Here is a 6,106-nt window from a genome sequence, read left to right as displayed (position 1 = left end):
CCACCACCATCCAGCCCAGAAGAATTCCCTCATCAAAACACTACACCATAGGGCCCATTGCATCTCCGACCAGCACCACCTAGCCAGTGAGCTGGAGCACGTACACCAAGCCCTCAGGATGAATGGATATTCTGACCATACAATTCGCAAAGCTGTCTCCCCAGCTATGGGGAGACAACCATCTGAGGACCCAATCAAAACTATCACCTTGCCAGACATAGCAGGGGTTACCAAAACATTTCCCAAATCTTAAACAAACACAAGATCCAGGTTCGTTTCAACACAGTACACAAAATCCGTGATTTGATCCCATCTGTAAAGGATGAGATTCCTGACATACAATTTCCTGGTGTCTACAAACTAAGTTGTGGCTGCGGCAGCAGTTACATTGGAGAAACGAAACGACATGTCTCGGACCGTGTTCGCGAACACAAGGCAGATCTGAAGCATGGTAGGACCAATACCTCTGCCGTTGCGGATCATGAAATAGATTTTTCCAAGATGAAGGTCTCTGCAAACCCGCTGGCTATCATCAGAGGTTTATTCATGAAGCCATCCAGATATATAAACACAGACACAACTTCAACCAAGAAGATGGGTACAAATTGAGCAATCATTGGAAGGACGTAATTAACCAGGTAAAGTCTTAACCTGCTGTGATGTTTCCATCCTTCCTGCGATTTTAGTTGACTCTGAGTTGCATTATTAGGTTGGATGTCTTTGTATTGACGGGCTGGATGTCCTTCTCGCTCAGTCACCGATGCTGCGACATACTAGGCAAGTCACCGATGCTGCGGCATACTAAGCTAATGCATTGATATGCTAATCTCTCGCAATACAATAGCCACTTTCACAGTCTCAGGCAAACCATCTCTAGCCTCGCCCTCTTACCCTGAGGCTGCACTCATCTCAAGCCTACATAAGACCTTGTTTCAGTAGCTTTCTTTCTCTCATCTGAAGGCTGTTGCTTGTGTTGTGATCGAAACATCGTGATCTATTAATAATTTTCTATCTATGTGACTTTACCAAAAGAACCAAAGAGTATGGATTTCTGCAGTCACGAAAGCTTCAAATCAATATTGTGGATTTTTTTTACTACTTTTTCTCCACACTCTCGTGGCGCCTCTATGTTGGTTGCGTGCTAAAGATTGAGGAGTTATTTATTTATTTAAATGTTTCCCTCTCTTTAAAAATGTTCAGGGGGTTACCAGCTGGGTCGACTGGATTTTATGAACGAGGGGGTAGAGTAGTGTCGTGAATACAGCCACTACTGTAGGTACTTTATACACTCCGGAAATGCTACTGTGCAACAGAAGCTGGAGGGACACATCATGGTGAGCCAGGGACTCCTGATTGGCTGAAGTGTGGGCATGGCCGACCCGAGGGGGAGGCGGCGGCCAGGGGATAAAGGGGGGGGCCGCGAGGGGGTTTGTGGCTCGTCTGGCTGACCCGTCTGTTGATGGCTAAACTGCTCTCACATAGCGATAGCGTAGGAACACATAACTTTCAGACCCGAGGAAGTTAGTGTTACCCTGTTGAGGTCTATTAATAAAAGTGTTGCCTCCAATTTGAGTGTGCGTGTGCCTCTGTACATCACACTACATAAATGAGCTTGTCGCGCTCGATGTCCTCGGTCCATTTCCGACCATGTCCCGCGGGAATAAGTATTAGTGGGCGTCGAATATTTTTCACGATGGCCGATGGCCTGACCGCTTCCCAACCAATCGGCGACGTCTATCACAGAGACATTTCTCTAAATTGTTCCGAGAGGTGTATGATTTGTTGGGAACTAAAAAGTATGAACGTCTCCCTATCACCCTCAGACGGATGGGATGTGGAGAGATTGTACAGGACTCTGACCTTCATGTTAAGCCAGCAGGTCAGTGGGTCCCAGTGCGACTGGGACTTGCATGTTCCCGGGGTTCTTGCTGTCTATAGAATGGCCCCTCACGCCATTTTTTCTAATGTACGGAAGGGAGCATGACCCCCCGATTGATGTCCAACTGGAAACTGAGCCGAACAGGTCTAAGGCTTACATTTCGGAGCCCATGCGCCTTACCCTTCAGAAACTTTTGGAAGCACATGAGGCTGAGGGGTCTCCACCTTTGAGGGAAGAAATGGGCTCCGGGTGACAGGGCTCTTGGCTGCACTATCGTCCAATACCGGTGGAAACGTCGCCCAAATTGTATAAACCCTGGCGAGGGCCGGTTGACGTGATTCAGGCCGACAGGCCACAGTGTGTTAAACTTCGCTTCAGTCGGTGAAGCTGGTTCGTTCACCACTGATGCTTTAAACCTTTCATTGTCCCTTGTGAATTCACCTCATCTCCAGTACACAGGGGCCAAGTTTCAGGTGTGTTGAGCAAGCTGGGGGGTGCGCCCGCTGAAGTTGGTCCTCAGGGGAGTTCTGTGATCTCGCCCACAGGATCTGAGCATTTAACACCCCCAATGCCGCAGCCTGCGTTGTCTCCAGATGCTATGCTCGTCAGGACATTTTCGAATTCCCCCCGGGACCCCCAGGGAGCTCAAGCCCACCTCGCCTGGGGGCCCGGCTACAAGGACTCATTCCAAGACTGTCCAGTTCTCGTAACTCCCACACACAAACACACATTCCCACACCATCGGTTGATTGTCACACCCATCAGTCGTATTGGTCATTGGCTGAACCTGGTCTTTATTGTGCTCACAATATTTCTATAGTGTATATATTGTACATACCGCTCATTGACACTTTTAATTATGGAGGCACACTAGGGGGCTTTCTGATTTTGTGGGAGTTGACAGCCGGGACGGCTGTGTTTTACAAAGCGGGGGGGGGGTGGTGATGTAGTGACATCGCTGGATGTCACCATGCTGTAAGTGCAGTACCGGCCCTAGAGGGCACGGTGTGTGTCGACCTGAAGGGAAGGTCGGGTAAGGCCATGACAGCCTAGTTGACCCGAGAGGGCACGTGACCGGTTAGAATGACAGAGGGGCCCCCGAGAGGGGGCTGTGAGGGTCACGTGATGGGAACTGAGGTTCTTTGTGAAGGTTTTGGAAAAGGGGCGTGGCTAGGGGCGGAGTCGGCCACGCCAGAGAAAATATAAGCCGAGTCCCAAGAGGGATCTTGGCTGTCCATCCCGGGGAAGAAACCCTTTGTCTACGATCTCCGATCTTCAAGTTTTCCAGTACGTGGACCCGGACAGTATGATGTTGGTCCCAGTCCGAAGTTGATAGTTATCTTGTAACCTGTGTAGTTAGCCAGTGTGGTCACCACCCTAGCTTATTGTCTTGTTAAGGGCTAAAGTTACCCTGTTGTGTTGAAGTAATAAATGCGCTGCCTCCGAGTCTAAGCGTGCGACTCAGTTGAACCCACTACACTTGTGTAATAATACTCTTGGAGACGACTTGTGGAATCGGTCCTTTTATTTATTCCAGTTCACAAGTACTCCCCGCTGCTGGCAGGCAACGGGAAGTGGGCAGACAGACCACAAGAGACGCACCGCCACGTGGCACTCGGAGCCCCGCTCGCGCGGGGCTCCGAGGGCCGCCTGGGAACCCAGCGCCCGGCGCCAAGGGGCCCAAGTGCCTGGGCTGCCCAGGGTCCCAGAGCCCCCCAGCAGCCCCTCCCCTCCCATGTCACTACACCTACAACACCACAGTACACACGTTTACTGGGCAGACCCCATTCCTAATGATGTTTGGTTGTGAGTCTCGCCTACCTGCAGACCTGTTGTTCGGCATTCCCCCACCGCAACCGGAGGGTGGGAGTCAGCCCATAGAGCACCTGATGGAGACCCTGGGCGTGGCCCATGGCCGGGCCTACCAGAAGGGGGAGGCTGCCCACCAGCGGCAAGAGGAGGGCACCCTTCCCCGTGTGGAGCTCCCCTTTTACTCGGCTGGCTCTAAGGTGTGGCTGCATACCCTGCGTGTAGGCTCCGGACAGGTGGGGATGCTAACCAAATACTGGCAAGCACCCTGGACCGTGTTGCGGCAAATCTCCCCCTGGATGGTGCTGATTCAAGGCGGTGGATACGGGTTGGGAGATGGTGGTAAACATCTGCCGATTGAAACTCTGGAAGGTAACTTTTGCCAGAGAGGCACCTGCCTCTCGGGTTCCCCGAAATCCCACACCACCCATGCCCCCCATACCTGACGGCTTCACTCCATACATGGGCCCCACTAAATTATTAACTTGAACCTATCTACGTGACTTTTAACGAAAGGCCAAAAGAATATCAACCAAGTGTCTTACCTCGTACCTCGTCGCTGAAGATCCTGGCGTCACACGGACGCTGTGAGTGCCGAAGAGAGGACTGACCGAGATCTTCACGGCCAAGATGTAGGAGATGGGATTTTCCTTCGTTCCCCGGTCTCACCTTTTTATATCCGACTTCAAAGGACCTGGGTTACGTGATACCGCATGGCCAATTGTGCACCTACCTGTGGCTGTACCGAACTTGTTTCCTCGCAGCGACCGTTGAGCTCCACCATGTAGATAGGTTCAATAAATTATTAATTTGAACCTATCTACGTCACTTTACCGAAAGACCCAAAGAATATTAATACCTGCAGTCACGAAAGCTCTAAGTCAAGATGTACGCTTTGTTGACTGGGTGGGTATGCCACAGTAGATAAGGCTTTTCTTGCAATACACTCCTCTTGGGTTGTGTCGACTAGACCAGGGGTCGGCAACCTACGGCTCCGGAGCCGCATGCGGCTCTTTACGGGCTGCTTCTTGACGATATGTACGTATGTACAGTATGTACTCAGATGCATTGCGGCTCTTGAAATACTGAATTTTGTACCGAATTGGAAAGAAATGGCTCTTCTTGTTATTTTGATTGCCGACCCCTGGACTAGACAGCTTACTTTCGAGGATTTATTTGCGCCAAAAATAAAAGCATTAGCACGGATTGTATGTGGCATGGTGGTTGTGGTTTCCGTGTGGAGCTACCACGTATACGTGAGTGAGTCAATTGTGTGGGTGGTTGGGCGCGTAGCGGCCATTGTGTGTTGGCCACCATGTACACGTACTAATTCATTGTGCAGGTGGTAGAGCGTTTCGTAGCCTTTTTCTAGCGGCAGCTGCTGTGTGCGCGGGTGTGAGTTTTAACTCCGCGTGGCCCCGGCCTGCAATACAGCATGTCCCTTAGGGACAGCGTTAACCAAAGGGGCCTGTGGGGGCCGCTGTCTGCCCCACTTCCCTCGCCGGGCAGGTGGGGCACAACGTTCGCCCCCTCCATTCCCTCCTCCACTGCATCGATCAGCTCCCACCGGGCCCCCGCCGATCGAGTGATCAGCCCTCCCGCACCAGCGCCCTCTCGGAGAGACACGGCTGAACTACTGGCTTACCGCCGTACAGAGTTAGCCCTCACTCACTCGTACACACCACCCCTAATGCTAACGCGGCGGCGAGCACGCGCGCGCCCCTGCAGGCGATTACACCCTACCACGCACCCACATCACCGCTAACGCTAAAGTGACTGCGCGAATGCGCGCACTCCTGCTGGCGATTATATTCTAATACGCGCCTGCGGGCGGTTATATTCTAACCCACGCACGCACGCACCTAACACGCGCACACACCACAGCTAATGATAGTGCTGCAGCGCGAACGCACGTCAACCTGCAAGCGATTATACCCTAACATGTGCACACACCTAACACGCGCACACACCACAGCTAACGCTGGAGCGGCGGCGCCAACGTGCGCACACCTGCAGGCGATTATATCCTAACACGCGCACACCTAACACGTGGAAACACCACAGCTAACGCTAGTGCGGTGGTGCTAACGCGCGCGCACCTGCAGGCGATTATATCAACGAGCGCTCGTGCTGCGGCTCTGCCCTCACTCTCGCTGCGCGTCTGCCTGTGCAGCCACTCCAAACACAAATCACAGACACTGCACCGATGCACTGTGCTAACGTTTATTCACGGCGCAAACCCTGCACTGGCCGGATGGAATATTCTGCGAGCAGAGCCGAGCCTCCCGCTATTCAAGTCCCCAAATACTCACACGCCCTATCACGTATCTCGCAGGTGTGCTCATGTCGTTGCACGGACGCTGTGAGAGTCGGAGGGAGGATGATGAAAAAAACCTTGCCTATCACTGCCTCGTAGCA

This window comes from Lampetra planeri, chromosome 32, assembly GCF_965212315.1.
Source record: "Lampetra planeri chromosome 32, kcLamPlan1.2.h2, whole genome shotgun sequence".
NCBI classification, from domain to species: Eukaryota; Metazoa; Chordata; class Hyperoartia; order Petromyzontiformes; family Petromyzontidae; genus Lampetra; species Lampetra planeri.
The sequence above is the reverse complement of the archived record's forward strand: the minus strand, read 5'-3'. Positions refer to the sequence as shown.